This window comes from Cuculus canorus, chromosome 2 (assembly GCF_017976375.1).
Source record: "Cuculus canorus isolate bCucCan1 chromosome 2, bCucCan1.pri, whole genome shotgun sequence".
In the NCBI taxonomy this organism is placed as follows: domain Eukaryota; kingdom Metazoa; phylum Chordata; class Aves; order Cuculiformes; family Cuculidae; genus Cuculus; species Cuculus canorus.
Genome location: NC_071402.1, coordinates 120,218,121 through 120,231,610, shown reverse-complemented (window position 1 = coordinate 120,231,610; position 13,490 = coordinate 120,218,121). Strand labels below are relative to the sequence as shown.

The 13,490-nt window shown below is 38.1% G+C and overlaps 1 protein-coding gene across 2 annotated transcripts in view; it reads left to right on the top strand.

The window, feature by feature from the left end:
- The window catches only part of RARB (retinoic acid receptor beta), a 330,118-nt gene that overhangs the window by 10,160 nt on the left and 306,468 nt on the right, over positions 1-13,490 (top strand). The window lies entirely within an intron of this gene.

Here is a 13,490-nt window from a genome sequence, read left to right as displayed (position 1 = left end):
CACAGAGTCCCCTGAAGGAAACAAGGACTTTAATTAGTGCCCTATCCTTTGCATGACAGTTGCTCATACATTTCTTTCTTCAGAGTTTCTTAGTCCATCACAGCAGGCTACCAGTGATAGAGAAAGGGAAATCCAAAAGAATGGAATCACTTTGAAAATGTAGTGAAAAGTTAATGAATAGAGCACTTACAGGGAAAATACCAATGAAGGCTGTGTCAGGTAAGCACTTTAAAAGTGAAAAGTGCCCCCCTGTTGGTTTGTTCTCCTTTTAACTGATTTCTTTGAAAATCTAATTGGAATCACAGTTGAACTACAGTGATAAAGTATGCTTTTGGTAGATAAAGTTGAAATAATACACATTTAGCAATTTGGAGTGTTGCTGGAAATAGTAGGCACATGTGGAAATGAACACAAATTCCCATTTCTTGTTTCATCCTAAGGGCAAAGTACCCTTGGTGCAAAGCCCAGGGGACCTATATAGTCATTAGCAGATGGAGGGGGACATTAATCTTCTACCCACAAACCTGCCCCAGCTCATAAAACAGGGAGCGTCTCTGTTGTGAGGATTGCTAGAGGTTGTATTAAACATGATAGTATAGTCTATAATCAAAATGCGAGCCACTCTTGCTGTTAATTGCTGTGTTTTCTTGGTTCTCTGTGCCTCTAACTCACTTTTTCAGTCTGTGTATAATAGAGCAGTGACAGTGTTCCTGCTTCTTGAGATGTTGGCAGAAGCTTCTTCTAACCCTCTTAAAAATATTTCTCTTGCTGCAAGCACTAGAGTACGTTAGGGTATACTTTAAGTACTTTTTTTTTGTGCATAGAGAGAAATGTGTAATTTTTCTGTGTTATTCGGTCTTTCTCATTTGGCAGTTAAGCTAGGAGACAGACATGGTTAATGAGGTATCTCAGCAGTGCATTTTTATGGGAGCATAGTTTAAGGTTAGGAGTATGTCCAGTCTCCAAACTGCCTAGTGAGCATTCTGTGTTTGGAAACAAATGCCAGCTGGCAGTGGTTAAAGAGTGCATGCTTATTCTGCTCATGATAGCCAAAACATGCTCCCTGCTGTGTGCTTTTGGCAGCTTTGCACTGGCAATATGTCTCAAATGCCAGTTGTATGTCCTCCTTTCTTCCTCATAAGTGTGTCCCATAAGGCATGATTTAGCCTAAATAAAAATGTGCCTCTGTTAGCCTTGATAACATATGGGAAGAAAGAAACTGCTTGTTTTCAAAAAACCAAAGTCTTTCTGAAACACCTGTAGTTCATTATTTCCACTGTGGAAACAAAAAGATGATCATCATGTCTTCCTATACTCAGTAGTAAATTTGCCTTAAATTCCTGAAGACTTAATGATTTTTGTGGCACCAATTCTTAAGCATACTACACTGAAAATTTTGTGTAACTTATTCTCAATGAGAGCACTGTTTGGAATTTCAGTCCTAAAGTGACTGCATATTAAGTCTATTTGAAGCTGTAAGTATACCTTTCTGGTCAATGCATTAATTACATCGATGGTCAAATTAACCACCGTAATTGTCAATCTGCACATAGTTGTCACCTCTTACAATTCTTCCTGTTTGTTGAATTGTTTCAAGTCAATAAACACCTAAAATAACTGTTATATTTTATTTAAAAGATAACTTGCATGTAGGCAGCCTGACTTTTACAGTCAAGTGTTGCAAATGTGCTTAGCTGAATTATTTGAAGAAGTTCATGAGTGTACGTTGGGTACAGTTCTTAAGAATCTGAAGGTAAATAAATCGAGTGTGTATTTCTTTGTAATTTTTATTTCCAATAACGGTGTGACAGGGTAAAACCAGCACAGTTGGTTGTTTAAAAAAAGCAAAAAAGGTTGAAGTTTTTCAATTCAGTGTTCGAACAACTGCATTTAAGGTCAAGTCAACTGTAGGGTAAGGAACTCATGCTTAGAGCTTTGTTTTAGAAGTACATAAGTCTTTAAGCTCCCTACTGCTTTTTCTTTGAGATGATCTCTCACTTCCTCTGCTTGCAGCAGATCTTGGTATTTGGCAAGGTGAGAATTCTCAAGCAATTTAAATGCCTTTTTCTTTTCTAAATCAATGAAATTCTATTGTGATCTGATAAGATACGGAAGCTTAAAAATCAAGTTCTCTAACCTGTGTTCATTAGGAAAAAGTTGTCACCTTGCCAAAATCACAAACTCTTCCAAAGCTAGGATTACTTTGGACTGCTAAAGAAGAGAAGGGATAGTACCTCTTGGAAAATGCCAGGGGTTTGGTTACCGTACATCCATGTATCTGTTGAAGCCTGCCTGCAGTAGCTAATTTAATGCGCTTCTTGCCCAGTCTGCTGTCACACTTTTCCTCAAACCCGTAAGCTTACCTCAGTAGCCTGATACCACTACCGAGTGGCTTTCTTTCTCTCTGGCAAGGAGGACTCAGTTCAGTTGCTTTCAACAGCTGATATAAAGTTGTGCAGATTTCCTTTTAAGTACTTTGTCACATCCATCATCCAGCTATATGCTGGCTATCCAAGTGCATGGATACCTATTTTCAGGTACCTGAATACTTTAGAGGTTGTGTGTGAAGTTGAGAATTAAATTTTGCTGTGATCTGTGTTGCAGGAGCACCGCTGCACATTGTTTAACTTATTCGTGCCCTAAAAAAACCTTGAGTATGATGTTCAAAAAAGGTATTTTAGAAAGTAGATTGCAAAATCAAATCCTCAGAAGTTGTGAAATGTCAGATTTATGTTATTTTTTTTCCATGCCTGTAATTGATGCAGGGATATAGATATTGCAACTGTAATTTCATCACATCCTAAACATTAGGCACCTGAACTGGATAACTGTTAGATTAAGAGGCATGAGTGTGGTATGGTCATCGTATTTAGTAAACAGCAAGGTGGCATTTGTGTATAAGAAAAAACAGCGTTCACAGAATGGTCATAGAATTCAATGCTAAGTTATTATATACATGTAGAAGATAAACAGAATTGGTTCAGCAGAATTTAAATTCAGTGTCAGCTAAATATATTTGCATTATATAAACCTAATGCAGATTCAGAGCTGCAGTAAGCATGTGTAACAGGATTGATTTCAGTGAAGTTTCTCCCATTTATGCTGGTGATGAATTCTGCCTCTAGTCAAAAAGAAGTTTTCTAAAAGTTCTGCCAGCACAGTTTTGTCTCGGAACAGCTTTGAGGCTTGCCAGCAGTGTTATTTCTCTTGCGTTGTAGGAGCAGCTCTAGTTACATGCCAAAATATGGTCTTATTTTTAAACTGACAAATAAATGAAACCTATGTAGAAATGGAAACTTTGTTGAATGCCAGATTCTGACCACGTTATTCCCATTGGAACTGCTAGGCCCACTTTTGCAATCTACTCTGTCTTTATAGCATTAAGAGATATTTTGCAATGTGGAAAATACTGGAAAAAATGAGTGCAGGAAAGGCAGGAAATCTGCCAATGTCCATGTCTTTTTTTAAAACGCATCTCAGCAAGTAGGTTATAATAACTTTTTATGCAGATATCAAATTTAACCAGACTTCAGTTATCACTAGCCAGCCTCCATGTCAAAAATGTTACTCTATAGAGAAGAGGCAGGTTGAAAAATTTGGGTACCTGAGTATTTTCAACATAATCACAATTTCATGAATTTGGCCTGTTCTTCTAAGATAGTAAGATTGTGAGCTTGGAGGCTTTGTCTGTCAGGTTTCTTTCCTTCTCATTTTCCTTACTTTTTCAACTTTTTGTCCAATGTAAGCAGAATTTTAAAAAGTTAATTCCAGTAAGATGGAGGTTAAAACAGATGGAGGGGGTTGGGAAGGAGAAATACAGTACTCAAAAAGAGATTGCTTTGCTCTTAGAGTGTCTTCCTCAGATGTTAACTCTAGTAAAAAAAGGCCCAGATGTTTTGCCTCCAGCAGTGTGCAAGCAAGTCAGATCCATTGAGGGCTTTGGGAAGAGGCTCTGGTGATTTTGGGCAGTTGTTGACTTTCAGCTTGTGTGAAAAGGATAGAACAGGTTTGTCATCTCATCATTCCACCGTGAAAGGAAGGCAGAAATTTGCATTATTAATTCAGGAGACTTCGAGTGGCTTGCACCTGGAGTCTCAGGTTGGTCTTGAGCTGTAGTCTTCAGAGCAGTTACAGACAGTTACAGTAAGAGCTGCAGTCTGCAAGTATGGTGAATGCTAAAGGGGACAGCCGTTGTTGTTATAACATTTTAAAAGCGTACTCAGCCAGGTAGTACTGATTAGCAAGAAGTCTAGTAAGACCTGAAATGTTCGCTGGTTTTGATAGATGAACAGCTTTCCTGATATGTCACAAGGCAGCTATGTTCCTGCTAACCCCTGACTTAAGGACAGCATCTTGCTTAGCGTGAGTCCTTGTGCCCTTGACAGGGAGTTGTTTGTAGACAGTGCAGCTGGATGGTGTTGCACTGCCGGCACTCCAGATTTTTATTATCACTTCTCAATGATCATTCCTGAAGAGCGTATTAGCAGTGTATCTGCTAGGGAGTTCACAGCGTTTGAGGCTGGAGTTGGTAATTCATAGGATTACATCACAGAGACTGGTCTGATGGACTGCTCTTCTGAATCTGTTCTTTCTTAGTACTGAACTTTTGATCAGGTTATAATCTGCCGAACAAAAGCTCTTGCATGAAGAACTGAATTCACCTTGGGCATAGTCCTTTTTAGACTGGAAATGGGCATGATGGATTTATGTTCTGAGCGAATAATCACTTTGTTCAGATGACAGATTTTGTGCATAGGCCTCCTGCTTTTTACGCTTCCACTGCTTTTGAAAATGGAGTTGTAGTACTACTTTTGAAGCCTGAAATGACGTGTGTCTTTGAGTTTTAGAAAGAAGATTAAGAGTGTAAAAAGACAGACACTATGCTTCCACTGGCTGTATTTGATGCGTAACTCCTATCTGTATCTATGACAATCTTAATTTTTACTTGGTGTCTATGGGGGAGCGTTTAAGGAGGCAGCAAAGAAGGTGCTTTCTAGTACTGGATTCTGTAATTATAAATATACTGACTTTGGTATGGGAAACATCAGACAATAAGTCTTGGTGATAGTTAAGTTAATTCACTTTTAGAAGTTCAATAATTCATCTAAGAAGTGTCAGCAGCTGGGTCTTGTTAATGGTAAGCCTTTCGTTTCTGTTAAATCAATTGTGAATAATAGAATCCTTCAGAGAAAAATGATGAAGTAAGCATTGATTTCCAAATTGAGTGTCTGGTATTGGAGCATTAATAAAGTCTAGAGCAAGCAGGCAACTAGGACCTCATACACACTGGTCATCTAAGTAGTAATCAGAGAAAATCAATTATTTTTGTGTATGATGCTAGATCTATTAACATTTCATCTGTCGCCATTCATCATTGTGTCTATAATTTCATTTTTAAATTGTTTTGATTTTTGGGTCTTAACAGTATGCATTGAATCAAGCATTTACTGTCAAGCTTTTGTGAGACAGAAGTAGCACTGTCTTATTGTCTACTATTTACCAGGCTGGCTGTCCCACTGTTTTAGGGCTTCCTACAGTGATGCTCAAAGTAATGTCCATCTATTTTTCCAATGAGGTTAAATCCCCCTAGAGGGGTTACAAGCAAACTTTGCGGAGTCCTGCATTATTACCTCTTGCTACGCTGTGAGGAGCTGGGTTGCTCACCTGTGTGTAGTCACGTTCATTTTCATAGGGGTGTGACGAACATCTCAGTAACAATGGTAAACCTGTCAAAGAGAAAAAGTTCTTGAAAACATCTTCAGAACAGTTCAGGCTCTTGGCATGGCTTCCTCTGCAACTTCTCCCTTGGGCTGTTCCCCAGCTACGCCGTCTGGTTCTGTGCACTTTGTTCCAGGCTGTCTTGTGTTGTTGCGGAGGGCCGTGACTGTCTGGATGTGTTAGAGGAGGAGGTCGATGCTGACAGGACCAGATTCTAGCCTTGGGTGGCTTTAATACAGAGCACGAAGGTTTTGGTAATGGAAGCATCGGTGAGTGATCCAAGAGGGAGTGGTTGATGGTAGAACATCCTACAGCATGGGAGGCCATGAGTTTTTGTGGATGGAATACCTGTATGGCTTCTACTTTTAGCCTTGGAGTCAGTGAATTTTTTGAATACAATATGTAGGTTATAGATTTGTGGGTGTGGAGTTTATGTTGATTTTTTTTATTTTAGTTCTATTTGAAGGCTGAGCTCTGTTTAGAGCTGCCAGGCACAGGCTTTATCTGTCCAGTATTGCTTTCACCAGAGATCCCATTTTGCTTAAAGCTGTATTGAATTTGTATGGAAAACCACGTACAATTAAATCTGCTTCCTGTTGAAGTCAATGGGAGTTTAAGCTAAAACTAGACCAGGATTTGGCCCATAAAGCATAGCAAGAAAATTTAACAGTTATAATAAAACTCTTAAGGCAAATAAAATGTTCTAGCAGGTGTTCATAAATGTGCTTTATGCTCATAGACTCTGTTAAATGTTAATACTAAGGTCCTGCAGAAGCTGCGCATAAGGACTGTGTGAAGGAAGCAAATGTCTGTTAAATGTGCTGTGCAATATTGTAGCAAAGGTGGGTGGCAGTGCAATGCCACGCTACCTATTAGACTGAAATATGAAAGCTATTAGAGATTCTGCTGAATTTTCATTTTGTGAGGGAGTAGTTTTCGAGAGAGAACATATCATATAAAAAAGCCATGTGTTGTGCAAAACTAGAAGTGTCTTTGTTGGTGTATGCAGTTTTTCTCGGATGTATGCAGAGCTTGTTAGGCACAACTGCTAACGCACCACATTAACGATAAATTTAAAATAAGACAATACTTGTGAGGAAAATAATAGCTGAAAAGCAGTTTTAATTTTTGTGTATTTTATTTCCCTTGAATTAGGGTATTTTTCATGTCTCAAACGAACCTGCAGGCAGAAGTCCTAACATGACCCTAAACGCATTTTGGGAATAATAGGTGTTGGCAGGATTTTATATTTAAATCTCTTTCTTATGCTAACTCAATATTTTTTTTTTAATCCATCAGTTCACCATCAAAGCACAGTGAGGTCCATTTTAGGTTTCCAGGAGCTTTCTGGCCTTCCTTGTTTCTGACTTCTAGGGAGAGCATTTGTTGGCTTTTTCAGCAGTTTTTGCATCATGCCCTGAGTCCTGGTGGCGTGTAGTAGCTTGATTTCTTCTAGCAGTTAATTTCATTAGGATTCAGGTCAAACCCATAAGACAAAAAAATATCTGTGTGTACTGGAGTCAGTTCCTAAAATGACACCATGAATGCAGCCGTCATTGTTAGAATGTGTTTTGTCGGTGTTTGCTTAATTGACCGAGTTACCATCTCATCAATGCTCAGTCATTGTGTTGCAGGATAAAAGCAACTACATATTACAAAGATACTCTCTTTCTCAGTTAACAGCTTAATTTTCTGTGCTGAAAGAGAAAGCATTAGCTTGAAAAACACTTAAGATGGCTTAAGTTAGGGGAGGTCTTTCACACAACATTTGGATGTATCAATTTACAAGCATCACAGCTGCCCTTGTAGTGCATGCTGCTGTCAGAATGTCCACATGATGTCAGAAAGACTCTTTCACTGTAGCCTTGGTCTTACCCTGAAGTGTTTCTTCCCTGCAGTGGCAGTGCTGGCATTTTGCTAGCTGATGAGGGCAAGTGTGTCTCAGAAAACTTGCTTCATTCCACCGTGTTGTAAAAGGAATTGAAGTGTGCATTTAGACAGTGAATGTTCATCACTTTCCAAACAAAATCACACAACTACCAGGGTAGCTTTCTCTTCTGTAGTACTGTTGCACTAACGTGCTTATGAATTTTCAAAGTAAGGCTGAGGCTCATCGTCAACTGGGTGCTCCCATATGTAGTAGAGTATCTTTTCTTGTAATGCTTCTAGGACAAGGAGACCTAGTAGAAAAGCAGGGTGGGGAAAGACTAGGAATTGTTTTTTAATCAAGTGGAAAATATGTCAGTACTTCTCTTGTAAGTTGTGGCTCTTCTATGATAGTGATATTCATGCAGAACTTTTAATCCTTGCAGTACATTACAAATGCATTGTGTGAGAATTAAATGTTAATTGAGGCCATTATTTTATGGGTGGACTATTTATATAGTAAAGTTATTTGAAGTAATGGGCCATGAATGCATTTTGTTTATTAACTTCCCCAGTGCTCATTCTTCTATATCTTTTCTTATCTACAGAGCAGTAGTTTTGAAATGGAAGGCTCTCCAATGACGTTAAGACTGCAACATATGAGGCATGTTACTTGTAGTGTGTTTTGTTGATTCCAAGACATACATTGGCATACAGTCAAAGCCTTTGGAAGACTGAGATTTCAGGTGACTCTCTACCTGAGTAAAAAAATAAAAATGCAGAAGAAATGGATATCTTTTACCTCTGTTTAAAACTTGCATAATTCAGGTACTTAAATGGTCGTCTCTGTTCTCAAGATGAGAAACTGGGGTAAGGAAAGTGATTTACTTTGTCTGGAATTGTGAAGGGAAGTCTGGCAGACAAGGAAATTAAATTGAGGTTCCCTAAATGTCAGGCCAGCTCCGTAACTCCTAGAATATCCTTTTTTTCTTTTCTAAAATGTCTGTCAAAAATGTATAGTAGAGTTTAAATTGTGTAGAATTTGCATAGGACAACTGCTCTGTGGCGCTGAGGGTGTGAATACCCACAATTTGTATAAATTCATCATCCCTTGAAGTTGAGAGTTCTGTATCTGTTATTAAATCTGGAAAAAAAATCAATGTCAAGCCAACATACTTGTAATAATATTTTGGATTTCCTTCTCTAATTTTTTAATGGCGTTAATGTGAACACTTTAGCTATAAAGTTGGACAGCTGCAGCAGGATGTGATTTAACAGGCTCTTCTTTCGACACATTCTGGCAAACTTTACAATATGCAACATTATAAAAATCCCATTTATCTGTCATGTAGCTTTCCTGCACTTCCTTCATTTCCAGTTATTTATCTGTTGTTTTTTTTACAAGGCCAAGTTCAAATTGTTCCTTGGTTGTTGGTTACGATAAAATGTGGTGCAAGGGAAAAACCTTGCATGCTGCCTTCCCTCTCATCAAAGATGGTAGGACTTGTGCGTGGTTACCTGATGAACCACAGCACTAAGTGATGCGACATGTAACGATACCACCTGTCTGTTCATCACATCTTATCGTTTCCTGTGTGTTTTCAAAGACTGGTTTTGCAGTGCAGTCTTTTGCTTGTTGCATTCAAACTCCATTTCAAATACTTCTAAGTAAGGAAAACATGAGGAAGTTGCCTACAGATCCATGCTAAACTCTCATTTTCTAGTAGAAACTGGGTTTTTTTTGATCATTTTTGTTTTTTTTTTTTTCTGGCCTATGTCCTTATAAAATGTTGTAAGCATTTGTCGTTCTTTCATGTGTACATTTAGAGTCTGTACTTCTGAGCATTGCCAAATGAACACAGCAGAAGATGACAGCTGTTTATAAGGGGAGAGCATTGTATGTCTATAATAATATGAGAGAGTATATGACAGTTTAAGTACCGTTTGCTTGACCTGGCAATCTGTAGTGCTCACTGTAGCACGGACATTAACTTGCATGCGTTATTTTTATACAGTTTTGGAGGAAGCAGCTTGGAGACCCATCACCACAGCGAACTGCTGGGGAAGTTGGTTGCTGCATGCGCCTACAGGACTGTGTCAAGTGTTAAATTCTATCTCTACAACAGGGATATGTTTGTGCACTCTTATCAAGTACTAAATTGAGTATTGTCTCTTTTCTTATAAGGTGCTGTTTTCTACCCTTTGGTAGTTGTCTTGTGTCCATAGTTGCTTACCTGGGAAATTTTACAGGGCTTTTGCAGGCCACTACTCAGTGTCTAGGGATGGCTGGATATAGCAAGCAAAGAACTGTGATAAATGATAACTTGAAAAAGACCAAAAATGAAAATGAATGAAGTAAAGATTAAAGTGATTTTTTCTGGATGATTTTAATGAAAAAGCAGCTCTTATAATTTTAAAAGAATACCTTATGAACTTATCTTCTAAAGATAAAGGCTATCTTAGAATGGCTTCAGTTGGAAGGGACCTTTGAAGATCATCTAGTTCCAACCCCCCTGCCATAAGCAGGGACACCTTCCATTAGGCCAGGTTGCTCAAAGCCTCTTCCAGTCTGGCCTTGGAACATCACCAGGGATGGGGCATCCACAACTTCTCTGAGCAGTCTGTTCTAGTGCCTTGCTACTCTCATAGTGAAGAATTTCTTTATAATATCTGATCTAAATCAACCCTCTTTCAGCTTAAAGCCATTACCCCTCGTCCTATCATTACTTGCCCTTTTAAAAAGTCCCTCTCCAGCTTTCTTGTAGATCCCCTTAAGGTACTGGAAGGCTGCTATCAAGCACAGAACCATGATATTACATCAGATGCTAATTAGTGTGGTTTCTTAATGTGCTTGTGTTTTCTGGTTTTTCAGTTATTACGTATTTAGAAGTTCAACTGTAGTTATTTTTAATCAAAACCAGAATTTTCTTACAAAATGGGTGATTACATCATTTGCACATTTATATTGTAAGACATTTTAACGATATAAGCATTTTTTCATTTAGACAGCAACCATAATAAATTGAAATAAAATTCAGCTTTGATTGATGTTCTATGTGTCATGTACAGGGCAAGTCCCATCTATTAAATGTGGTTTGCCGAGGCAGCAATATTAGTAGAATTTGAATGTTTTTTTTGTCAAGGAGAAAAATGGTCAGCAACATCAATACCATCTGCTCCAAAGCCCATAGTAAATGGAAACTGCCTGCAGCACGTTTGAATTCCTCACTGTATTTAGGATGAAGGTACGATGCAGGCGATGAGAATTTTTTTTTTTTCTTGAAAATTAGGATAGACTATTACAGTTCTTAGGATGAAAGAGAGAGGCTGATTACAACATAATGGAGTGTACCGTATTCATCTCTTTGAAATATGACCTCACTCAGCCTTTTCCATTTTACAATCGATTCTCTCATTCCCTTAATGAACCTGTGCGTTCATGAGTCTTCCTTGGAAGTATGCACATGAGGTATTACAGTAGTAGAGAGTAATTGTCTGACAAGCAAGTGCAAGTAAAGTGTCTCTCTTGTAGTCTTGTTCAGTAACATTATGGACCGTTAATGCATCGCATCAGGTTCTGTATTGTTTTGTTAAAAATTATGCAACCATGTTTTTCTTAGTTGTTTGTAGTTTTTTCTGAAATGGTAGCTTCAGAAAACTGGTTTATCATCATCTGGCTTTATTTCTTTGCAGAACAGTACGTATCTGTAAGAGATGAGCCATCAGAAAGGTACCCTTATGAAGTCATTGCTCTGTTGTCAGGTACTGCAATTGAATAAACTGTAATATTATGTTAAAGGATGAGAGGAAGGGCTCTTTAGGAAGAAGGAAAATATATAAAGTTCTGTAGAGAACTGATGGAGATACCGTCATTTGGAAGATATAATTTTTGAAGGGTCAAATATTTAGTATGTAACTTTGGTATCTATCAGCTTCTTTTGGCTATCAATGCGATTAGATAGAATATTTGAATCATTAAAAGACTGCTAAAATCATCAAGTCCAACCATCAGTCCACCACCACCATGCTTAAATGTAATAATGCCTAGATGTAATAAGACAATATTTTTAATTATCATATTGTATGTTTTATTTGTATATAAATGTGTGTCTTTATGTGTATTACTGGATATATTTTTAATATAAGTATAGATTGTTTATAGAACTATAAACTAATATATATTGTATATCACCACAACTAATATAGGAACTATTTATAGGTGGTTTAAATACATTTTAGTGTGTATGTGTATAGTTCTGTTATGAACCCAGAACTGCTAACTGCCTATTGACCTTTTCAACTTGCTAAAAACTACCAAGCCACTCACTGGGTGATACTCACAAATAGGAAACAATCTGCATGGTACCCAATTTCAGACTGCAAAAGAGCTTGCTGTGTTCACCACACGGAAATCAGGAGAGCAGGCAATGTGAGACAGACTCCCTTGTACCCTAATCTTGTTCTAGTCACAGAGCTGCCAAGAGGGCTGAGCCTTAGTGGAAACTACCTGGGAGAGTCAGCAAAACCTTGTGGAAAGACATTGAGAATAAACCACAAGCAGAATAAACCAAACAGAGAAAATTTGCGGAAGCCTAAAAACCTTTGTAATGACAATTTCATTTAAATATTGAGGATTTGATGTATCACCACCAGCACTGATTTGATAAAAATGACCGTGAAATAAAGATTGAGCTTGGAGAGGAGCAACGGTCCTGTCTGGTATGTCAAAAAGATAATTAATCATGTCAGAAAGCAGTGTTGCCTTTTGATTATGCCCAAATCAGTGTCCTAAAGTGTGAAAATTGCCTTGAACAGCAGACTTGCTCTGGTCATGACCTGTTGTTCAGGACCAGAGATAAGAAATAAGTAAAAGTAAGGTTAATTTCATAAAACATTAGATAGAAAAAACCCCTCAAGTTGGGCCTATTAAAAGGTTTTTATTACTTTGGAAGAAAAATGTCTTCGCAAATGTAACACACACTCTTCTTTTAAATCTTATGCTTCACTTTTGATGAAACTTTTGTTTCTGAGCAGTATGATCCACAATGTACTTGTTGCAAACATGTTTTAGTGGTTGCTTTTTCACTTTACCCTTCTCCCTTAACAGGCTCATAGGACTATGGATCTTGTTAGTTTTTAGTTAGTTTGGATTAGTGTAGCTGACTTGATGCAGATGGAATAATCTCTTTCCGTTTTTTTTTTTAAATATAAAACTTACTTGGAAACACTACATCCTTTTCTAAAGTTGTTTCATTAAAGGAACGTGCAGGTCGCTGTCAGAAGGTTTCATTGTGGTAGGGAGTTCATCTGTAATATTCGGGTTTAGCTGGGGAAATCTTTTTTTATCTTTTTTTTTCTTTTTCAGCTGTGGAAAGAACCACCACCCTAGTAGATTGCCATTTTTGTTATCTGGGAAATTGTGGCCATGATGGTTGAAAATGCAGTCAATTTAATCCATCCAGTTTATTGCCAGTTCTTTTCTTGCTGTGGTTGATGTTGCTTGCACAGGAGTGAGACTTCTGCCAAGCGAAGAGCTTGGTCACACAGAATGTGGTTTTACTTGGAGATGTCCCAAGAAGCCTGACTCACTGATCCCATGTAGGAGAACCTATGTGGGTACATTAACTGTTGCCTGGTTTGGGTTGTAAACTCTGCTTGTGGTATTTCTATAATGTTTCAATATCTTCATAATCTCACCATTCGTGTAGCGCAGTGCTCTGCATTGCCTGTGTACAAAGTGACTGAGGCCCCATTCAGGAATCACATATTCAGTGGGGGTACTTGTGTGTGTGCTTGATGATTAGACCGAAGCCTCAGCTGATGTCAGTGGGATTGAATGTGCATTTATTTGAGGCTTCCCATGAATAGAAATGGGTTCATGCTGAAATGCCTTTCAGTAATGAAGA